The sequence below is a fragment of the Adiantum capillus-veneris genome, chromosome 13 (genome assembly GCF_014529385.1).
Source record: "Adiantum capillus-veneris isolate H3 chromosome 13, ASM1452938v2, whole genome shotgun sequence".
Lineage (NCBI taxonomy): Eukaryota > Viridiplantae > Streptophyta > Polypodiopsida > Polypodiales > Pteridaceae > Adiantum > Adiantum capillus-veneris.
In genome coordinates, this window is record NC_140943.1 from 17,130,275 (window position 1) to 17,155,611 (window position 25,337).

Here is a 25,337-nt window from a genome sequence, read left to right on the forward strand (position 1 = left end):
CTTTATTTTCGGCTAAAGAAACATTTTTCTTAAGTGGATCCGGAAGAGGGTATTCCGCGATCAAGTGGATAGCCCGGAAGCGTGTGTCTTGCTGAGGGTCTGCGACTAGGTAGATTTAGTTAGGATTTGTAGATTAGAGTAGTTGTTGGTATTTGAGTGATTTGTGAGGTGGTAAAAGTGTTTGCAAGTGGCATTGAAGCGTTTGTCTACTCATAGATGCAAAACCCCAAACGATTTGTAGGAGTAGCTTTAGGTAAGTAATCTGATTTTGATCTAGAGCTATTCATTATTGAATTATTTTCTAAAGTGCTTGTTTGCATTCATGATCTCTGAAAAGTCTATTTTTGAGCAAAAATGCAATAAAAAGAGTTTTGTTGACATTTTTGCATGGTTGATTGGTGTTGAGCATATAAGAGGGCATGTGCAAGGATTCTGTGAAGAAAAACTGCAATTTTGTAAACTTGGACATTATATGCGTATAATGTTCCAAGAGGCATCTAAAGACCAAATTTGAAAATTTTGACTACACTAGTGTATTTAGAAGGGGGGTTTTACCCTACGTGCACATTGAAACTAGAGTTTTGACCAACTCTTGATACCCAAAAGACAAAAGACGAAGTGTCTAAAACGAAAAATAGAAAAACTTGAGATTCTGAGCTCGGTTTTGCATGAAAATTGGTAGAAGTGATTGAAAACCATTGCTAGAGATTTGGGGATGCTTGTTGATGAATTCTGACCAAAACTTCATCAGCAGACATCATACACGTATGATGTCTCAAGGCGCAAAAATGAAGTTTTGACTTTATACCCATCTTCTGCATGTTGTGTTGAGCACACCCACCAAATCTCATATCATTTGGACATATAGATTGAGAGTTAAGGGGATTTTACTCTTTCAAGGGATTTCTTTGTCAAAAAGTGGTGATTCTGAGCAATTTTGACATCCAAAAATTGATGTGTGCACATATTCTTGATATACACACTAAGGGGCACCTCTGGTAGAAACAGGACGAAAATCTCAGCAAAAGACATCATACGTGTATGGTGTCTTAGAGGCCAAATCTAAGGTCAAAAGTTACACCTAATTGTACCCTTGTGATCTACAATATTTAACAAGCATGTAGGCCAAATTTCATCAAATTTGGATCACTTTGGGCCTTGCAAATACCAAAAGACACATCTAGGCAAGTGAATGCTTGTATTGGCCATAACTTGCTTAAAAAGTGTCAAAGCTCAATTTTGAAAGTTGCTTTGAGTTGCTAGTGTAGTGAGGAACCTTTGGAGAAAAACTCACTTCATTCTGATCAGCTAGACATCATACGTGTATGATATCTAAGGGGCACTTTTAGACATTATAACCATATAATGTCTCATGCCAAGATCTGAAAGTCAAATTTCACTTCTGACCACACAAGGGATTGGGAAATGATGTTTTACGCCTGTTTGCAAAATCTCATTTCATTCTGAGCCAAAAGACTTTATACGCATATAATGTCTCATAGGCCAGATCTGGGTCAAATCAGACATTTGAGTATACCTCAGTGTCCTAGAGCATAAAAGAAGTCCCTACCCAAAATTTCATAGAATTTGGAGCTCATTTGGGCTTGCAAAGAGCAAAAGACAGAAAATTGCAGATTCAGGCTTGTATTGGTCTTAACTTGCTCAAAAAATGTCCAAATTGAATTCTGAAACTTGCTGAGAGTTGCTTGAGTGATAAGGAATTAGTGGAACAAAAGTCACCTCATTTTGCCACAAAAGACTTTATACACGTATAATGTCTCAAGTGTCAAAATAAAAATCAAATTCACAAACTAAAACTTGCAGTAGGTAGACGAAATCAAGGACATGGGATTAAATATGGAAGATTCTACCTCAAATAATCCGGTAATGAATGCCTCCTCGAAGGTTTGCATGTAGTGGGAGGGCAGGAACATGACTCTCGCATATAATCCCATGATGACATTTTTGCTTGGGATTTATGTCTCTATATTCCAACAGAGCCCTCTTGTGCCTTCCACAAAAACCTACCAGGGATGATCGCCTCTACCTCTATTCATTGAACGTCGTTATGCAAGTGATTAGCATCTTGGCAATTTTCACAAGCATTTGGCATGCGAGGTGGGGTATCTCCTTCATCATGTTGATGACCCCCTTGAGCGTGTGAACCATATACTTTTTTGATGGGTGATTGTTATTGCTTGGCTTTGCTATGATGTGGTAATTTAACACTATCGTTCTTTTGCTTTGCCATGAGTAAAAGCTTTCCCAGGATCGTCTTCTATTGATGGGACAGTAAGTTGGTTCGATCCTGAGATGCTGCAGAGCATTTCTATAGTATGTTCCATCTGTTGATCGCTGCTCAAACCATTTCTTATGCCAGAGAGGTTGAGTGTCAATGATAGTCTGAATTTGTAGTGCAGTGACAGGAACATCCCTATGATCCCCTCTTTTGTTTGGCTCAAGGGCAGGTAGCATTTTTTGTTTCCATAATAGGATCTCTTGCCTCATCAGTGGTAGGGCAATCATCTCATGCTCGAGATTCTTCACCACTTCATCTGAGTGACCATGAGTAGGGATGCTGCCTCCAACACTTTGAGCTTATATTGCAGATACTCCTTGTGTGAAGGGTTTTTGACTTCTGAGATCTAGTGCTAAATTTCTTCTTTTACCATATCCGAAATGGATGTCGTGGCTTGATCTTTAGATTCCTGTGTTGCTTTTCTTGTGCTTGTACCTAGCGTAGACGTTTGGTGAGCTTCAAAAGTGAAATGCTCAAGTCCTCCTGTTTGCTCAAACTCCACTAGGGCTGTTTGTTCGGGCTTTTCTTGTGTTGCCCTTAGAGCATCCAAATCTCCCTGTGCCTCTGCCAGATGCTTTCTCAAATTTTCAATCTCTTTGTCTTTAGATTTTTTCAATGCTCTATGCCCTGTTGTCATGATTTTTCTATCGTATTTCTCCTTATCAAGGGCCTCCTTTCGATCTTGGACCTCTTTGTTCAACGTGGTCGATCTAGTTGTCATGCTTGAGGAGCTCGGTGTCTCTTGCAAGGCTAAAATCTGGGTCAAAGTCTTGCTGACCACCGCGTAGGACTCTTGCAGCTTTTCACTCTGCTCTCTTTCCCTGATCAGCTCTTCCTCTAGTCGTTGTTACTCAATCTGCAGAGTAGTATTTGCCTCACTAAACTGTTGGACCTCCTTGTAGTAATACGCGGCGTTCTCTTGTTCCCTTTGTAACTCTGATTGGAGTTGCAGCTGGACTTGTTGCAACTCCTCTATTTTTTTTTGTAGCTACAATGTGTTTTCAACTGCTTTTGCTGCCTCTTTCTTAGTGTCCTCCAGCTCTAGTTCTCGCAAGTTATAGAGATCTCTTTGGCGTTGGAACTGGTGCTTGATCTGGTCTAAATATGCATCAATGTCGAACGACCAGATCATTTCGGCTCCCTCCTCTATCATCACTTGTGAACGAGGCAATCTTGGTTCTTTCTGACTTGTTCGGCCCTGATCTGAGGTTCCAGCCTCATCCGTCATTCTTTCCTTTGTTTTCAGTACTTCAACAGTAGTCGGAGTTGTAGTGGTGTCTAGCAGTGCTGCCTCTTTTTCTTGATCTGCCTTCTTTTGCGGCAGCACTTTGTCTGCCACTTATTTTGGAAGATCTACAGCTTCTTCTTCTTCTTTTTTTTCCAGCCTCTTAAGGTAACTCTTTGTCTTTTGATGATTCAAAATCATATTCTTGCTAGTCAAGTGTGTCCTACTCACCCTTCTCTTCTTGGTTTTCATCTTTTCCCTTGGCCTTGCTAGATTCATTGGATGATTCAAAATTATCGATGCGTGGCCGCTTTGCATCCTCTCTTTCTCTTTGCTCCATTTTTTGTTTGAGCTTGTTCTAAATCTGTTGCCGCATTTCACTGGCAATGTTTAGATTCTCCTCCTCTTACTGTCTTTTGTGTTGCTTGATCCGTTCTAAGGCTGCTGATTTTCTGTGTTGTAAAGGTACATCTTCTTCTTCTTCTTCTTCTTCATCCGCTTCTGTTCCCTTACTTCTTTTTTCTATGTGTTTCTATTGGCAGATTCTTTCTCTTTGCGCATGCGCTTCTTCCATTGTTCTTCTGGCTTGGGTAACTGGGATGGCCTCTACCGCCCGGGTTGTTCTTTTTTTCAGTCTTGTGTATCTAATTGAGAACTCACTCCCATGTTCCTTGTCTAAAGATTGATATTCAGAAGAAGTATCTCTTTCTTTTGACCTTGCTTCCTCACTGTTCAGTGCATCCAACTCCATCTTGTCACTATCAGTGTCAGTTCTTGTTGAGCTCTTCCTTGTTTGTTTGACCTCTGGTTTTGGCCTTGTGGATGGTCCTGCTACCGGCTTTACTACTCTTTTGGATTTGTGGATCAAATCTAGCTGTGCTTATGCTGGTGGAAGATCATCAATCATTCCCAATGCTTGGTAGGCGATTCTGTTGGGGTATAAAGCCCAATGTGGTCGCTCAGGTAAGTGGGCGGGCCGCCAGGTATGTACACATATTCTTTTGTAAAAACCTAATAAGAACTCACTATGCTCTACACATTACAGTAGAGCGAGTTCACCATATCGTCATGCTCTTCTTCTCGCACTCTCTCACGCATCGCACTTCCGCTCATACTCCTTCAACTGGTATCAGAGCTCAGATGCAGGCTCGGGGCAGCATTTGCAGGTAGCCAGAGTCACCTGCTCATATTGGAGTGAGATTCAACAGGCGAAGACACGGCCCCAATTCCTGTGGGCGAGCTCGAAGGACTCGGTGTTCTCAGAATTTCATTCTGAGGTCATCTCGGTCACCGTTCGGCTTCGACAAAGTTCTGCACAGGCCATTTTCGACTACGTGGTCTTGGCGGGTGCAGATCCGACTCGGCAAATTTAGGGTTTCGGCCTACGACTGCAAGTGCTGAGGATATCTGCACTTCCAGAGTGCTGATTTGTAGCTATCTACACAACGAAGGACGGCTTACAGTTCTTGGAGGCGTGTCACATACGACACGGGCGCACCTACACACAGACTGTAGGCGACATCCACTAGTTCATCAAGTAGCTTGTGTTTGCTGCTTGATATTCCAGATTTCATCCTGACATTGCAAGTACTTCCACATGGGATGTATTTTCAGAGATGATGTATGTCTGTTGCGGGTTTGCTGGTTGTGAGTCACGTAGCAAACAACCGCCGCAGCGGTTACAGCATACAGTAGGAAATTTGTGGATGTATGACTTTGTGGGAAGTCTATGTACTATCAGATTTACTGCAGCCTTTGTTGAGGGTCAAGTGAGGTTTTATTGAGCTGGGGGATTCTCGAATGTTGAGATCCTTACGGTGATATAGGTCTTGGAGCGATCCCTCGAGCACCCTTAGATAGGCAGCTAGGATGTATTGACTGTGAGTTAGACAGTTGGGATTGCATCTTTGCTTTACTGCCGTTGAGGCATTGTCGCAGTCTATGCTTACAGGACAGTGACAGGATAGTGACAGACAGTACAGGTGCAGGACAGGTTTACCCGCAGCTTACAGTGTCAGAGAGACAGTGTTTTTTGAGCTGTTTTTGGTCTGTTTTTGAGTACACTAGAACCATTTTACAAAGGAGACTCTGCCGAAATTTCTACAGAATCTGAAGCTTTCTTGGTTCATTTGACAGGTTGGTATTGGTTCAGAGGTCAGTTTACAGGGGAAACTTTGCCGAATTTTTCCTAGGAAAATAAACTACTGTGAAGCGTAGCTATGGCTGGATCACAGGACACTGCTCTTTACAATATCAAGAAGCTGGATGGAACCAATTTTCCATTGTGGAAGAAGCAGATTTGGCACGTGTTGGTACAAAAGAAGCAGATAAAGCCTATAAAGCTCAAGGGGATAAAACCAGAAGATATGGACGAAGATTAATGGAGCGAAATGGATGAATTGGCACTTTCTACCATTATGCTGACTTTGGCAGAAAGCGTTTACTTCAATGTAGCAGACGAGATGTCAGCTTATCAAGCATGGTTAAAGCTGAGTGATGTTTATGAGAAGCAGAGTGCAGCTTCACAGGTATACTGGCTTAAGAAGCTTGTTGACTTGAAGATGAAAGAAGGGACACCTATGTCCAATCATCTGAATGAATTCAACACAATCTACAGTCAGTTGTCAGCTCAAGGTGTCAAGTTTGATGAACCTATTAGAGCTATGTTTTTGTTGATCACATTGCTGGAAAGTTGGGACACTTTTCGCACAGCTTTGAGTAATTCTGCACTAGATGGTTTGAACATAGAAGGTGTAGAAGGAAGTCTGCTTACTGAAGAAACCAATAGAAAGACAATGGACAAAGGCAAAGGAACAGCCTTAGTTGTCAGGGGAAGGACCAAAGAAAAGTACAAAGGTGGAAAGAGGAATCAGTCTCATAGCAAGTCCCGCAGTGCTAAAGGCAAGAGTGACATAGAATGCTACCATTGTGGCAAGAAGGGTCACATGAAAAGAGACTGTAGAGAATGGAAAGCAGAAAAAGGCAAAGAGAAAGCTGAAGACCATGGTGAGAAGAACAAGTCCTCAGTGAAGATTCAAGAAATAAATGTGACAAACATTGTTGCAGAGGATGACAGTCTAGTGTCAGGAGACATCTACTTCTTGAAGAATACAATGGACTGAGCTCTTCTTACAGCATCTGATGGAAATGCACTAAGTGACTGGATTATAGACTCTGGGCATCACTTCATGTGTCTCCAAACAAGGAGTGGTTTACCTCTTATGTGACCACTAAAGATCATGTTCGGCTAGGCAATGGGCAGACATGTGAGATATTAGGTTCAATTGAAGTTTCAGAATGGCTCTTCTTTCACGCTGAAGAATGTGAGACATGTTCCCGCAATTACAAAGAGCTTGATCAGCACAGGTTTACTTGATGATGCTGGCTACGTCACCACTTTTGGACAAAACATGTGGAAGATATCCAAGGGTTCGATGACAGTAGCACATGGAATAAAGTCTTGAGGGCTTTACATGATTTATGTATCAAATGTCTCTAAAAATGTAATCAATGTAACCGAGCAGCCGAACGTTTCTTTGTGGCATAGCCGGTTAGGACATATGTCCAAGAAGGGAATGGAAATCTTGTCTCGTTCTGGTTATTTGCCTGGCTTCTCATTTAATGATTTTGAATTATGTGAACATTGTCTATATGGTAAGCAAACACAGCAGCCACATAAGCATAGAAGCAGTAGAAGAGATACACAGTTGGCACTTGTTCATAGTGATTTGTGTGGACCTATGCCTAACCTATCTCTAGCGGGAGCTTCTTACTTTATGACATTTATAGATGATTACTCAAGGAAAGTATGGGTTTACTTTCTCAAGCACAAGGATGAAGCGTTTAGTGTTTTCAAAACATTTGTGACACTTGTGGAGAATTAGAGTGGCAAGAAGCTTAAATGCTTATGCACTAACAATGGTGGAGAGTATGTTTCAAACGCCTTTCAAGACTTTTGTGAGTCAAAAGGTATAAAACTTGAACTTACTGCTCCTTACAATCCTCCTCAAAATGGTGTTTCTGAGAGGATGAATAGGACCATACAAGAGAAGGTCAGAAGTATGTTGTCTAATGCACAGCTGCCAAATGGGTTTTGGGCTGAAGCTGTATCAACAGCTGTTCATCTTATAAATAGATCTCCTAGCAAGGTTTTGTAGAAGGATTTAGTGGCAGAGATGGTATGGTCAGGCAAGGTTCCCTCATACAAGCATCTCAGAGTCTTTGGTTGTGAGGCATATACTCACGTTGCAAAGGAATTTAGGAACAAACTTGAGCCAAAGAGTAGAAAGTGCATCTTTCTAGGCTATGGTAATTCTGGTGAGATGGGGTACAGACTTTGGGATCCCGAATCCAGAAAGGTTATCCGCAGTAGTGATGTTCACTTTAATGAAGCCAAATATCATTCTAAACCAGAGAGGGTTGAGGAGATTAGAAGAGTTGTCTTCCACGAAGATGGACCTGCACGTGCAAGACAAAATGTCAGGGCTCAAGAGGAGCAAGGACAGAATAAAGTGGAACCACAGGTTGTGGTTGAGCCTGAGCCACCTATTGTGCGTAGATCTGGACGTATCACGCGACCTCCTGATAGGTTTGTTCCATCTATGAACTATGTCATGTTGACTGATTGCAATGAGCCTTCATGTTACAAGGAAGCAGTGCAAATGAAGGACTCAGGGAATTGGCAATTGGCCATGCAGTCAGAGATGACAGCTCTGCATAAAAACCAGACATGGAAGCTAGTTAAATTACCACAGGGCAAAAAGGCTCTACCTTGTAAATGGGTTTATAGGTATAAGATCACCACTCATGATAGTCAGCCAAAGTACAAAGCAAGGCTTGTTGCCAAGGGCTTTAAGCAAGAACAAGGCATTGACTTTGATGAAGTCTTCTCTGCAGTGGTCAAGATGACTACATTGAGATGCTTTCTTGCATTGGTTGCCATATTAGATTTGGTGTTGCACCAAATATATGTCAAGACAGTGTTCTTGCATGGTGATTTAGATGTGGAAATTTACATGCAGCAGCCAGAAGGGTTTGTTGAGAAAGGCAAGGAAGATTGGGTATGCCAGTTGTTAAAGAGTCTTTACGGCTTAAAACAATCACCGAGGGCATGGTACCATAAATTCCATAAGTTTATGCTTTCTCAAGGCTACAAACGTAGTGAGTTCGATCACTGTCTATATACAAAGAATTCTAAGGATGGTAGTTGGCTGATCCTTATTTTGTATGTGGATGACATGTTGATTGCTGGCAAGCACTTGGAAGAAATTTCAGCTTTGAAGTCAAAGATGGCAAAATCGTTTGACATGAAAGACATGGGTGAGGCAAGTCATATACTTGGTATGCGCATTGAGAGAGACAGATCAAAGAAGCTGATTTGGTTATCTCAAACAGAGTATATTGACAAGGTTTTGCAACGTTTCAATATGGAGAAGAGAAAGGCATTGAGTGTTCCATTGCCACCAAATGTGAAACTTAGCAAACAAGATTGTCCTGTGTCTGAGGAAGAACAGGCTGAAATGGATAAGATTCCATATGCTTCTGCAGTGGGTAGTTTGATGTATGCAATGATTGCTACTCGCCCAGACATTGCATTTGCAGTGGGAGTAGTAAGTCGATACATGTCAAACCCAGGCAAGAAACATTGGGAGGCAGTGAAAGGAATATTGAGATACCTGAAAGCTACAAAGAGTATGCGTATATGCTATGGGAGTCAGGAGCTAAGTGTAAAGGGTTTTACAAACTCAAATTATGCAAGAGACTTAGACAACCGAAGGTCTACGTCAGGGTATGTCTTTACATTGGCTGGTGGAGCAGTATCATGGCGTTCTAGATTACAAGATTGTGTTACTCAGTCTACTACAGAGGCTGAATATGTTGCAGCATTAGAGGCATGCAAAGAATCAATTTGGCTTAATCGACTAGTAACAGATTTGGGAATCAAAGAAGAGATGACTGTGTTATATTGTGATAGTCAAAGTGCTATACAGGCTCGCAATCCAGTTTTATCACTCAAAGACAAAGCATGTGGATGTGAAGTATCATTTCATGAGGGAAATGCTTGAGGATAAGCAACTTCAGCTTGTCAAAGTTCACACCACAGAAAATCCTGTTGATCTACTTACAAAAGGACTTCCCTTAGAGAGCTTTGCGCATTTTCGCAAGCAGTTAGGTGTAGGGTAGTACATCACTTCTCTACATCTCTTGTATATTATCTTGTATAGTAGCTTCTCTCACACTTAAAGTACCACATTGGACTTTAAGTGGGAGGTTGTCGGGGTATAAAGCCCAATGTGGTCGCCCAAGTAAGTGGGCGGGCCGCCAGGTATGTACACATATTCTTTTGTAAAAACCTAATAAGAACTCACTATGCTCTACACATTACAGTAGAGCGAGTTCACCATATCGTCGTGCTCTTCTTCTCGCACTCTCTCTCGCCTCGCACTTTCACTCGTACTCCTTCAGATTCGAGTCATCATTGGTCTAGCATTCATGTAGGTCTTGCACTTTTGGCTACCCTTAAGATTTGCTTCCACTATATTGTCGAGTAGGTAGTTGCCAAAGTCATAGCTGACCACTCTTCTTTCTGCTGACCCCATTGCCAGTACCATTGCCATGTGCAAAAGTGGTTCATTGTATCTTGGTGGCTTTTGTACTTTGAAGTGTTGCAATATGAGGCACAACGGCAATTCTGTCTCCGAGTAGATCAAATCTTGATATGTCAATTTGTGTCCTCTTTTCTTTAGAAAGGCTTTGTCATTATCTATTGCTTTTGTCTTTTCCAAGAGATTGTGTGTACTCTACTGCAGATGGAGAGCTTCATTGATTATTTTTGCAGTGATTTAAACTTTGACTATTGCTCCATCTTTGTCTGTAAGGGTGGCTTTCCCATTGTACTGAATTGAGCTTATGAGTTCATGAGCTCTTTTGAAATTAGTTCCACATGGTGGTAGTCGTAGAAAGCTGTCCAATTGTAGACACCTGGCCCCAACTTGCACTTCGGGCTTCTAGTGTAGTGCCCACAATTCCCTTGGAAAAATGGTGGTCTTTACTATCTCTTCGTCTGCTGCTTGAAATCTTCCAATGAATATATTGGTAGGTATTTCTTCGAGCACCCGTTATATGATATGCGCCTTCTCATTTGAGGATATATCTGTGATCTCATACGGAGCTGCTCCCAACTCCCTTTGTGCTTTTCTTTGAGGCATCCTGAGGTCAGTTTCAAATTGGAAAAAGGATTTAGCAATTGATCAAAACTGTCAAAAAGTTGAAGAAAACGCAAACTTTGACCATAAAATGAAAAATGAGCATAACTTTGTCAAAACTATCCCAAATTTCACCAATGCATCTAAGATTACTATGGACACAAGGGCATAAGGTAACAGATGAATCCTGGCAGAAAGGTACATGGATCGCGATCCATTTTTGGAAGCATCTTGCAATTTCAATTAGTGGAGGTTGCTTTTGGGCTTATGGGGAACCTACTATGCAAATTTCTTTGGTTTTAGGATTTGAGGAACATGGATCACGATCCATGTTGGGAAACATATTGAAGATCTGATAATACCTGCTGGTAGGGCTCATCAAGATGGTGCCTTGGTCCAAAAATTTTGGGATTTGGATCCCTGGTTTGGTGCTTAGATCAATTTTTTAAAATCATCCTCAGGCTTAGAGAAATTTGGCATTTTGATGAATCCAAATGGCTTGAAACTTTATGGCTAGGCTTTGTTGGATACTCTGAGCTACATGATATGAATTTTTCTCTGGTTGAGTAAAAAGGTACATGGATCGCGATCCATGTTGGAGGGATTTTGGTACAGAATTTTGCACACATGTTCCTATAGGTCTTCTTAGCACACTGGTGAAATATTTTCAAATTTGGACATGTTTTTTCTACGTTTACTCAATTTCCCAGTTTATGGCCATGTTTTTCCGTCTTGACCATATTGGTTTTTTGGAACCACTTTTGGGCACTTCCTTTGACTGACATCTGATACTGCCTTGATTTTGAATGATTTGTGTCTAAAAACCACGGCTTTGCCTATCTCCCCACCAACTTTCATCAATCTCTGGATCCATTTGAAGGAAACAATCCGTCCAGGCAATTTGCACAACTTTGCAGGTACACTTTTGCTTTGCTTTGACCACAATTAGACCCTTAATGTTACACCTCCTTGATCCTTGTGTTTCACCCTCTTCTGGACTCCCTTTTGTTTTAGTTGGCTTTGGAATAAAGCCCCAAGATGTTTCAATTGCTACTCTGGCTAGTGGGGTAGCTTCATATTGAGGTGGTCCGGGGCGAGCAACAAGAGAGGCGACCTCTAAACACCTCTCAAGGCTCTCGTGCTGCTCAATTGGGGCCGGGGCAACCACAATCAAGAAACAACAACAACAAACCCACAGCCAAACAAGTGAAAGGCACCACCTAGTTATGGTAAGCGAACTAGGACCCAAGAGAGATTTTGGCACAACCAAGAAGATGCACCACACAACACACACAAGCAACCTCACACCAAGACACACACACAAAATGGACCAAAGAGAGCTAGAGAAAAGGGAAGAGAGAGAGGAATGGATTCTTGCATAATACCTTATTTGTGACTTGCAAATGGAGATAGTTCGTTATGTTGCTATCGAAGAGCTTGTACAAAAACTTATTCAATGCTTAGTGAATGCTAAACATTGCCAACACACACACACACTGTCTTAGGGTGTGGGAGACCTCTCACCACAATACCCTCTTACAATGGACACAAAATTGGCAAATGAAAACACACTTAAACACTTTCTAAGACAAGATCAAACGATAGAACTCAAAATACACAAGTCACCTTGAATTCACTAAACCGTATCGCACAAGTGGAAGGACGAAGATTTGAACGTCGAATCACGCCTTTGATGCACCAAACCTCAATTTATTGATGATGGAGGAACACATACAATAGTGGTTTTGAAATTTTGAACTCATGCTCTCTCACTTGCAATGTGTAGCTTGAAAGCTTCTCTCACATCAAGAGTGAAGCTCACAAAGTGGTTGCTACACCTAAGTCTCTCCTCACGCATAGAGTGTTGGGGTGCTATGTGAGATATTGGAGGTTGTTTTACAAGAAGGAGAGGGGCCTATTTATAGGTTGGAGACCCCTCATTAAGATTATTGGAAATCCTAATTTTCAAGCTAACAAATCAGGATTATGATTTTTTCTGAATATCAAAACATTGCGGGCCTTCTTTGTCTGCTTGAGTCATGGATGTGGACTCAAAAGAGAGCATTATTGATGGTAGATAAGGTGAAAGTAGAGTTTTAAGGGGGGGGGGGGGGGGGGGGGAGAGAGAGAGTTACTATGCACATGTCTTGAGGTGAGGTGTCTTTTATGGTTAGGTCAATGCTATTTTGTGTTAGTATGTTAGTGGTTAGTGTTAGTAATCACTAAAAAGTGAATGATATATTTACAATGGGTAGAATGGGGTGGATGGTTGAAGTAAGATGGTTGAATGAAGTGAGGAAATCCTTGTGATGGTGAAGCTTGAAGAAAGACTTACTTGTGTAGGTTCCCAAAATGACTATTGATCCTCTTCTTCGTCTTCTCTTCTTTACGCCACGGCCGTCAAGGTTGATTATCGCGATGAAAATGGCAATTCGATTGATGAGATCTCTTAATTTGCAGAGGTTAAGCATGGTACACATGCTGAATTTTATGTATATAGAGAAGGGTTAAGACGGAATTCTACTTTGGAAGAGAGACATAGAGGTGGTGTATGTACATGGAGAGCTCATATGAGAGCTATGGAAGTAAGAAGGGAGGTTATTGGTGAAGAAGGTGAGAGAAACCATGAAAGGTTCAGGTTTGAGTGAGGGATTGAGAGGAATGAGTGTGTGTGTGTGTGTGTGTGTGTGTGTGTGTGTGTGTGTGTGTGTGTGTGTAGAAGTGTGGAAAGAGGTGAGAGAAGACTATGGGCTACTTGTGAGAAAAGTGGGCAGACTGGGGTCCACTTAAAAAATCATAGCTCACCGGTGATTGCTCTAAAAATCACCAAAATTTTTTAGGTGATTATTCAGCTCTTGGTCCACATTTTCTCTTTTGACTACCGCTTCAAATTTGGAGTGGAGATGGGTGCCAAAAATCTCACCAAAAAGCCTGTTTTTTATGTCTGCAAAAGTCTTTTAGTGGCCCCCTCCTTTGTTGAATTTGTACAATGCATCCAAGTGTGAGCCCCTCCTTTTTGTCATATCATAATACAAAGCATCCAAGTTGCCCTTTACACATGCATGGAGGAGGATTATTGGTGAATAAAGCAATATATACATGGTGGGACTAGTGTATGGACTATTCATGGATTTTAGCTCAATGAGCACATGGTGTTAGAATAATGAGTAAAAATAATTAAAAAAATATGAAGAAATTATGGATTTGGAAAGAGATTGGAATCATATGATATGGTCCCTCTTTGTATTATTTTGGGTGAAAGAGGAAAAGGTATGCAAGTAAATACTATAATAAACGTGACTAAGAGAGTAGAAATCCATTTTTTGTTTTCACGAGGATGAGGGTGAAAATGTGGGGGTGATTTATATAAAAGAAAAATATGAGGTTAGAGTATGTATACATTGGCAAAAAATATACTTATGGTGTAAGAGGATGAAAGAAGGCATACACAGGTTTAATAAAACACACACCTAAGTATAAATATTTAAATAAAATACCAAAATAATATAAAAATCCCTATATTTAGGCCATATATACAATGCAATATTTACACACAAATGGGCCATAATATATTTTATTTATTTTATTTATTTTTTTGGCTCAACTAGCCCAGTGACTAGCTAGCTGAGGATTTTAAGAAGATATGGGAAAAGCCCCCTAACTCACACACGCCTATGTACAATGAAAAGGTAAAAATAGCCACAGTGTTTAGGTGATTTTGGTAGGGTGGAGTAACTCACTATGGCAATTACAGAGAGCCGAAAAACGGCTATCAATATCCTTCTCCTAATCCTATTCCATAATGTTTTTGCTGGAAACTAACCATTTTTCCTTTCATTACTGGCAAATGACCATTTGCAGACTAAAGGTAACCAACCATCAGGGTTTGATAATTTTAAAACCCTTTTTTTAAACTATTTTTGCATGGTCGTTTATACTTTTGCATCCCCCAGCTAGTGAACAACTCAAGATACATGGATCGCGATCCATGTTGTGAAGTATTTTGAAATTTCAACTAGTGGAGGTTGTTCTTGGGCATATGGGGATGCTACTGTGCAAATATCTTTGATTTTAGTGTTTGAGGAACATGGATCGCGATCCATGTTCCACCACCTTTTGCAATTGTTTTTGCACCCAGTGATTCTGCCTGTTACTAAGGGTCTGCTGATAATAAGGTTTTGGTTTTGGGTAAGTTTTGAACTCCCCCATTGGCCTTGAAAACTTGTAGATTTTGTGACTTTGATATGATTTGATCTATTGTTTTGGTAATGTTGGTGCAATGTGGAGCATATAGAAATGTTCTTGTAGGATTAATGATCATACCTGTCGAATTTAGTGGAGTAAGAGCTACCGAGGTGGTCGCAGCAGGCAGAAACAAAGCGGGAAATCCTATGCTTCTGTGGCTCTCTCTCTCTCTGTGAATGCAAATGAGCTTATGTTGCCCCATTTGGCTATATGCTCCCAATCTACCCGGAATGCCCCATTCATACTTACCTCCATTGATCAGATCTTGTTGCTCATATGTGGAACGCATGGCTAACCTCACCATCCTATCTTATTCCAATATTAGCGAGAACCACGATTAATTTGTCAAACCATGGGACGAAGCTGACTCAACTAGTGCATAGAGGCTACAAGAGGTTGTCCATCTCTCGAAAAACAACTAACAACTCGCATCTAACTCAAGCTACACTCAAGTGACTGAAATCACCAAAAGCCAATCGCTCATCGGCAAGCAAATCACATCTGTTACAGCATCAAATGATATCCAAATGTAACAAACTTCTAGGACAAGTTTACAAGACCTAAGGACACATGCCTTTGGTCTCAAATCCCACTTTAGGTCAAGTTCCATAATCGCGATTATTAACAGTAGTGGGTTTTTGACCTAGTCGTTTTCGATCGAGAATGCATCTAAATGCTTAGCAATGATGCCCCAATACCCCGCCTATGCTTAGTTTTCGTTTTAAAAGTGTAAATTCCTAGTTATGATGAAATTAGGCTGCGGGTCAGCGACGCCAAAAGCTATGAAATACTGTGAATGGCTTACATCAATGCGTAGAGCTCTTATCTGCGGTTGCAATGCAACAACCGCATTCGCAATGTGACAATCGGAGAGGGAGTAGGAAGCGCGATAAGGAGAGAAGTGAGCACCGTTAGCTCACGCTGTGTATTTTTTATCCAAAAACTTACAAAAATTGGATTTTATACCTTAGCCAAGGTTTTTGGGTGGTCAAAAGTAATAATCTGGAGTTCTACAAAAGCTGAGAATTGAATGGCTGATACAATCTGGAAGCTTGTAGCTCCGGCTCATTAATTACAAGGTTTAAAGAAAACAGGAGTTACAATATTCCCAATTTATCAAAATAATAATTGTTTTTACAAGGAGAACTCTGAAAAATGGTGTCCGTGTAAGTTTGCTGCTAACATTCCCCCCCTCCTCGCCTGTGCCGTCCCTTGACACAGCTTTATGGGCTGAAGTAATCTTTGGGTTGGCGGTGGGCGAGGTGGTCCTTCAGTGCTTCAGTAATTTTTCATATCTGATTTTGCATTCTTTTTCTGGCACTTGCAAAAACTGCATGGTGACTTTGTTTTTTAGTTCCACCGCCAAGTAGCCTACAAATCTGGCTGTGAGGTTGCTTATCAACCAGTGCAAATATCTTCGTTCGCCAGGTGAAAAAGCTAGTGTAGAAGGCTTCCTCAAAAGCTAGCATATTGTGCGAGGGCAGAAACATGCATCGGGCATAAAAGCCATAAAGAATTTCCTCAGAGGACTGCCCACTTAGATCATAGCAGAGGCCTTTGTTTCCTTCCAAAAAGGAGAGCCATGGGGCTCCTGTCTGCTCAGGATCATTGAAGACTTGTATGCAAGTAAGTAGCATCCTGCAGATTTTATATAGCATGGCACAGGAGAGATCTGGCAGACTTTTGAAGAATGTCATGGCACCCGTTAGGGTTTTCACCATGTATTCTTCTGTTGCTTGGCCTCTCTCTGGAGCTGGCAGCCTGGGAAAATTCAGCCATGTTGGCCTCTTCTTCTACAGTGCTTCGTGTGCTTGCCACGTCCTTACTCGTGGTACAGGACAAAATGTTGGATCTTTTTGTATGGCCGCAAGTGATCTCGTGAACAGAATCAAGTATCTTGGATTCTTGTTCAACCACCTTAGCCTCCACTTCGGGTGGTCTTGATCTGCGCCATCTTCTTGCATATCCTTGTATAATCTTTCCTTTACATGTAAGAGCTCAAACTTGATGAGAGGGTATGGCACGGATTTTTGGTGCCATTAGGCATTGATTTGATTGGGAGTGAGCTGTGTGACGTTGACAGAGTGTAAAACTCTCATCTCCCAATCCATAGCTGCCTTCCACTGCTCATCTACCTCCAAGGCGATCTTCTCCTTCAATGCATCTTCCTCAGCTTTTGACAGTTGGACCATCGGCACTGTGTCTTCCTCTGTAATTTGGATTTGCTATAGACTTCGTTTCAAAGTCAGCAAATGAGACTAAGGGAATTTCCACTTGGGGCGGCTCTGAAGTGCCTGCCTCTTCCTGTATGTCTGGCTTTCCATCTCTGAGGAGTTGGTTTCCTCTTTTCAATTCTGCAATCTCTTTAAGGAGCTCCTCCTCTCTTTGGACCCGCATGAGCGCCAGGTCTATGTGTTGTGACTGCTCCAGCTCTAAATCTCTGTTTTTCTTTTCAAGTGCTTTATACCCCTCATATGTTCCCTTGATCGAGGCCACGGCTGGATTTTCTCTTAATTGCCGCAAGAAAGTGGCCTAATCATTAATTCTTTGTTCAAAATACTGCAGAGATGCGTTCGCTACATTTAATTGTACTTGAATCTTTTGAGCTGACAAAGAGGTGGTAAGAAGTTCATTTGTCACTTCTGTCAACTGCTCATCTTTCACTTTGCAGGCATCAAATAGCTTAGTCAGGAGGTCACCCAACTCCTCCATTTCCTTCTGTTGGTTGTCCCTGGCTATCTGATGTCATTCTCCTTCAGTCTTTAGCTGTTGTACCTGATTTTGGAGATCAATAATTGTAGCCATTCTGTCTTCAAGCTCTCCTTGAAGAGCATCGATGACCATTTCTAATTCTTTGGCTTTAGTACTGCGGTTAAAGGCTGTTGAGCGGAGTTTCTCCGTCATGATCTGCATCTGCCTTGCATACTCGTTCACTAGTAGAATGACTTCATCATTGGACTGCCATTCTTATTGTCTTGCAAGTTTAGATGTGCCGGCCGAGATGGTTGCTTTATCTTTGCCATCCTGAGGTTTTGAAACCTCGACAGTTTCCGGCTGAGTGGAAACAAGCTGTGTGGTCTCAACCCTAACAGTTTCTTCCATTGTAGGCCTTTCTGCCGTCTCAGTTTTGGTTTCTTCCTCATGTGTAGTGGTTTTCTCTGTTTCTGTATCTTGCTTTTTATCAGTTTCATCCGCCTCCTTGTGAGTATCCTCGGATGTCTGCTCTAGTGCTGGTTCAACTTCCTTTTCTTCATGTTGCTCGGCATGGTCAGTTTGCTGTGTAGCTTCCATTTGGTGGGTGAACACAGACTCTTTTTCCTTGTCAGTCTCGGCCTCTTCAGTGGTCTCTTGGGCTGGAAGTGATGATGGTGGAGTGCGCATGGGCTAGTCTTGTTGTTCCGACGGCGGTGAGGTGGGTTGGGGAGATGCATGGCCTTGCTCTTGAGTTGCCGCTTCTTCAACTTTCTTGGCCGCTTCTTCAGCCTCTTTCAGCTTCAAGGACTCTACCTCTTGGTACATTCTTTCTAAATGATCCTTGGGATCCTCGACCTCTTTCCATGAATGATGTTTCGTTCGAAGTCCTTTCAAGCCGGTAGGTACCCACTTTTCTGGGTCTTTTTCCTACGCTTGCCTAGTGCGCTGATACGCCTATTTTTCTCTTTCAAATCTCGCTTGCTTTTGAGATGGCTCCTCTTGGTGGGCAGCCACTACTTTCCTCTTATTCTCTTCCCTCCTAGCTCTTTTTTCTTTGTGAGCTGCCAAGATCCATGTGTTCTGATCCGGGGCACCAGGCGGTAGGTTGTGAGCCATGCCGATGGCATGATAGGCTACTCTGGTCAAGACTTCAGGCGCGCCCAAGCATGTTATCTTTCCCTCCTTCTTGGTGGCCTTCAATGTTGTTAACACATATTGCACGTGGTCCACAGGTTGTCTGGTGGTTGACTTCAGAACTTGTGTAAAAGTGGTGGCCACGGCGTGATTTGGTGTCGTATACCTTGGTGGCCTTCTTGCCAAGAAATGGAAATGTTGGTGGTACAGACGGGCTGGCTCTTCCACCTGCTTGTGGATGAGATCGGAAAAGTAGTCGCAGCTGTTTTCTTTGTAAATGTGCCCGCTGTTTTCCTATCTCTTGCCTGCATGGTCATCCCTTCAGTGGGCAATCTGAGTGCCTTTGCCACTATTTCCTTTGTAATTACGAACTCTACCTTATTTCCTTGGTTGTCTGAGATTTGGGCAGTTCCATCTTCCTTGATGGTGGACAGAAGCTCGTAAGCCTTCTGAAAGTCTACTCCGCAGGGCTCTTGTTCATAGAAGTGTCGGAGTCCCAACCTGCGGTTAGCCTCTTTGGTTTCTGGCTTTGCTGCGACATCATAAACCTCTTTGGGCAAGAGTTGCAACTCCACCGGATGCCCTTCTTCACTCTTAAATCTACCCGTGAAGACCGTGGTGTGGTGTTCTTCTAACTGCTCTTTAGAAAGATAAGATGCCTTTGCTGCCTTTACTGACTCGAGGTCCAGTTGATATGGAGGCAGTTCTTGCAGTTTCTCCTTTTGGTTTAACTTCTTCTTGGCCTTCTCTGTGGCTTGCATTGCTCCTGTTCAGTGAATAGAGTGCAAAGTTAGTGGAGTTGTCAGATTTTTCTCCAGAATTCCCTTTTAGTCTGAAATGCTGATAATCTGGTCCAAATTGCTTCAAATCAATTTTTGAACAAGCAAAGATGCATAAAATCATGCAAGGAACAAAACTATATGGTCAAAACAAAAATTTGCAACCAAAGTAAATAATCACGATTATTTACAGCTGGAAAAAATTTCAACTTTTTTGCAAACTTGGCTTTATAGGCTTGAAGTATATGCCAATTACATGCTCTGAGGGAAATATGGGCTCATTTGGATGTACAGGGTGAAAATGGTACCAGATTTTGGCTTTAGTTCTCTGAAACAATAGATATAAAGAAAATTTGAAATTTTGAAATTCAAATTGACTCAAAATTGGCTAGTGGGCTTATCACAACATGTACTTTGGATGTATGATGACAAATTTTCCAAATTGCCCCATTTTGGCCAAAAAGTAAATAATCACGATTATTAACTTTTCTTCCAAAATTGACATTTTTTGGCATAGACTGGTTCTAAGCATGGTATAGAGCTTGCGTATGAATTATGAGGTGATTCGGATCAAGAAAAGTTGTCCATAACCCAAATTTTGGCTTTCACAGACTTCTTTGCGTTTTTTAGAATTTTTGCAAGTAATGGGTGGTCATTTTGGCTCATACTTGATTTTTGGCATGTAATAGGTGTGTACACATGATAGGTGAGGTGAATTGACAATTTCCATGTAGAAATGTTGCAAAAGTAAATAATCGCGATTATTTACAACAGTGACAAACATCAATGTCCATCACAGTTGGATTTTGCCCACCCAATTTCATTCTGGACTCACTAGTGGTTGAAGCGGTGCTACTCATCCCTTGGTCTGTGTCTTCTAACACCTCTCCATATGCCTTGCAATTGTCTATCAGATACAATGCCTCTTTCATGACTTGCTGAAAAGTAACACATGCCTTTAAGTGCAAGTCTTTTTTGAGAGTGTCATTTAGTAATCCTTCAATGAAAAGGACTGACAGTCTCTCATCCTAAGGTATTTCTCTAGCCAGGCATCTTTCTATGTATTGCTTGAATCGAAGCGAGGCTTCCTTCTCCTTTTGTCTAAATGCATAGATCTGGGAGACAGCATTATGCTTAATTCCTCTCTTTGAGAATTCCTCAGCGAATTCTTGGAGAAGTTGCTTGATACTTGGGAACTCCGGGTTGTTTAGAGGTTGAAACCATGTCAAAACAGTTCCTTCTAGAGTCAACCCAAAGCCTTCATATTGTGTATGGAAATCAGTTACCTGTTCCGTCCTCAACACTTGTTTGAAGATCGAAACATGAGCATACGGTTCTCCCGACCCACTATACTTTTTGGGTACACACTGTGCCACTTAAGACGGTCGCATGTGTCTAGACTCCACAACCATCCTCACTACCCCTGGTCCTCCTAGTGTGGTCTCTCTAGGTTCATATTCTCCTCTTGGCATTATAATTGGTATCCTATCCGCCATGCATTCATCAAGTTGATCTCGTGTAATAGTCAGAGAGATTCTAGTTGTGTAAATCACTCCAGGTGCCGCATTGCCCCTCTGCCTATTCATAGAAGCCCTAGACCCCATTGATCCCATAGGCCCTATGTTTGAAAATCGTTGGTGTCCAAAAGAATATTCCACTCTGGTTCTTACTGGACTTACATTCGCAGTTTTTGGTCTCGTGTCAGTAGTCGTGGTTTTCACTTCTTTTGAATTTACATAGTATTGGCGGAGTGGTTTCCCAAAATATGTATATCGTTCTAGCTCCTTACGATCCATAGGAGAGTATTTTCAGCCATACTTATCCATTATGACCACCTAAATACTTCTCCCCTTTGTGTAAGTAAAAACGTATAGTTTTTTGCAATCAGCCAATTCCTTGATGTGGAGTTCATCACATCTATAATAGAGTGTTTGTTCTCCATTATTGAATTTATATAGCCCCACGTAAGTGTTTTCTGTATTAAGAAGCTCTGTCTCATTGGTGCGTCTGAGCACCACATTTTGCTTATCCATTTTGGGTGGTTCATCTACTAGCCCTTCATCTACCTTGTCCTTGGTGCCAATCATCCCCCATGTGTCCACTATGAAGGGGTTGTGAACCACTAGATACATCATTCCCTCTTTGTCGAGATATCTATCTCCATCATAATCCACATCTACAAGGTCTTTGTACTCGCTTGGCTTATTTTCCAACTTAACACGGTAGTGGTCCATTCCATCCTTATAGATTTTGGCCTTAAGCACATTTTCAAATTGAAACTTTAAATACGACAATTTTATGTCAGATGCAGGTTGGGAAGGACCCGCCCCCATGAAATTTGTTTCCTTAGGGTTCAACTTGTTGGACTCCTCAGTCATTAGGCTGTATGATCTTTCGGACAAGGTGTCACAAAAGCTTTCCTCTACAATGAATTCTAAAGGATGCAGTGGTCATTGATTCATTCTACCTTTAGTTGAATGATTGCTCAGTTGGTCTATGATGCTGGGATTCCTATTCTGGTAAAATCTTCCTGATCGTAAATACATGAAGAATTGATATTGCAAAATCCAAACCGGGTTACCTCATTAGCTATCTTGAATTTTCCATTCTGATCTTACTTGTTGGGTAGTATTCTCTAGCACTTGCAACCTATCAAAAAATGCTTGATAGCTGTGTGTTTACAGTTGTTCCTATTAGTTCTAGCTTTCAATCAACAAAATCTAACTAGGTTTTTCAATAGCCCAAAATTTTACTCACAATATCAACAATTCAAGTCCAATTTCATTTTGAAAAGGCCACCAAATTCCTAAGGACTACCTCTCTCTATGGTCAAATTGTGCTCTTATTTGACTCAGAGGAACATGGATCGCGATCCATGTTGGAAAGCCAAATTGACTTTTCTTGGTACCATCACATTTAGCATGATTAGTAGGTCCTATAATATAATTTTTTTTGGAAATGGGCCTCTGGATTGAGAATTAGGTCAATTCTGACACTTTACCAGAGTATTTGGCAATTTTGAGCTTTTGGTTTGGTTTTTGGTATCCAAATTCAGTTTTAAAAAGACCACTAGACTCCCTGTGATATCCTCTAGCTATGGTGCAAGTTTTGTATCAAATTGTGTCAGAGGAACATGGATCGCGATCCATGTACCTCAGTGCTAGAATGTTCTAAAACTTGGCACACAGCTTGTACTTGGTCTATCGATGCTAGCTATATGGTTTTTGTGTGATTTGGAGTTTTTTAGGTCAACCAAAAGTCAATTTTAGGGTTCGTTTCAGTGGTTTCTCCCTTGATCTGTTTTATGCACTTTTGGCCCACCTTTTGACCTTTTTTTATAAGAGTGGTTTAGGAGAAAGTACTTCAAATGTTATCACTTTTCTACCTGTCAAATATCAGCTCAAAATTCCAAAAAGGTACATGGATCGCGATCCATGTTTGGCAAGATTTTGGCGTGACCTTTGGTGAGCTTGTGACAGAGGGTGTGCGATGCTCTTCCCCAAATCTTTTTGGATTTGACCCACTTTTTCCAGATCAAAAGCAAGATTTTGTGTCTGCTTTACGGTTTTTAGCAAACAACTCCTTTTTTGGTATTTTGCTCAAGTTTTTACACTTTTTTGCTGTGACTCCTTTTGGAAAAGTTGTTTCCTTAGTTCTCAGGAGTGCACTGGTCAAATTTCCCTTACAAATGTCTACCAGGAACACGGATCGCGATCCATGTTTGGCAGCATCTGGTCATGATTTTTTGTCATCATGGTTCCCTGCTTTTAGTTGAACCCAATTCTCACCCCTTTTTGAATTTGGACAATTAAAAGTTCAGTTTCCTCAAATTTTCTCAATTTTCAAGGTTTTTCTCTATTTAACCCAGTTTCTTGATTTGAATGTTCTTTTAGTACCCTATTTCTGGGATGTTTGAGATTCAGTTCTAAGTAGAGAAAATAATTTCTGCTCACTTGGCCTAAAAGGTACATGGATCGTGATTCATGTTGGACAGGCAAGCTAGAAGAATTATGCACAATCTATCTCTAGCAAGCTTGTATATCCCCCTTTTCCAAGTTTTGTTGGGTTTAGTTGAACTTTGAAGCTCTGACCACCAATTTTACAACTTTTTAGAGTTATGGTCTTTGGCACTAAAATAAGGTTTTGGATAGTTTTTACCCTGATCCTTTTGGCCCCAATTGATGGTGGAAATTGTTACTTAACCTACTCCTATAAACTAAAATAGATGCACAAACATAAATGAGCTTAAGAATACAGAAATGACAACGAAGTGTATGGTGAAATAGTCCTTTCCAAGCATGGAAAAATCAAAGAATGAAATACTCTTTTGTACTTCACTCACAACTTTCTTTGCTCATAAGGAGTAGCACTGGCTAGTTTCGAATTCCAATCTTTACTAAGCACTAAACCTATATCTAACTACTTTACTGTCTATGTGTAAATGGCATGGGTGTCAAAATATTTGGAAGGGATTTTTTGTACAACCGAGTCACTCACCACCTAAGGATTGACTTCCCCAACAACGGTGCCAATGTTAGCGGGTCGCCAACGGATGTCTACAGCATAGCTTTTTGTACTAACATAATGTCAATATGCAAGGAAGCGACTCGGGATGGGGCACAGAGACTTAATGAGAGTTTCAACCTCACCAAAGTGAACTTCGAGGGCTATTCATACTACGAGAAAAGCAAAGCAACCACTTCCTAGTCAGAAAATCAGTCTACGTCCAATTTCACCGCTCTAGATTATCACGCTTTTTCAGCCTCCAAACAAATTCGGAATGCAACGAAACTTAAAGAGAGGTATTACAACACCTAAGGGCACAATCCTACCAAGTTCTGCATTCGTCTGGAAAGGTACATAAATCACGATCCATCACAAAAAATGTGCAAAAAAACTAAAACAGGACTACACGAAAATGTCCCCCTTAAGCATAGAAACACTTATCCAAGGTCAAAACATCAAAAACAACCATTTAAGACCTCAAATCAATGCAGTTAGCTCACAGACAAGACGACGCGAACCATAGCAGAATCGAGAATGATTACACTTAGATTGTAGAGCAAGAGACAAGGAACACAATGTGCCATTTGGAATTGAATTCTGATTACCAGACAAGGAGAAAAGCGGATTACAGTTTGTAGCAAGAAGAAGCTCTCATAGTCGACGTCCACATCCTTTTCAAAGATAATGATTATGTATATTTTTTCAAAACTAAGGGTTTTGACTTAAGAGCTAAGGGGACTTTCCCACGGTCATTCGGCCATCTACAAGGTGTGTAGACTCAGAGAAGCTAAGAGGGCATGACAAAATATATTACAATTGAGAATCCTCATTCGTAGAATTACACCACTTCTTTTGAAAAAAATGAGCAAATACAACAAGGTTTGGTGTACATCCGCCTTTTACGTGTCAGTTCGTTGTGTTCACCAAACAATTGCTTATGTGTATGTTCTAAATGAGTTGCAAACAAAGTAGGATCTGAAAGCTAAAAAAATTGGTGTTCTTTTGCTATGTCCTTAAGCAAAATGGGTACAAATATTACAACCCTATTGCACATCAAGTGAGGGTGCTAAAATGTTGATGTAGACAATGATCTTGAGGCTGATGTAAAGGGGAATGTGGGTGTAGAAAATACAAGTGTGTAGTCACAAGTTTTGAGTGGACCACAAGGGTCACCTAGTTCAAGTCATGCTACAAATCCATGGAGAGGTAGGTTTTGTGAGAGAGCAAGTCTTAAAAGTTCATCAAATTTA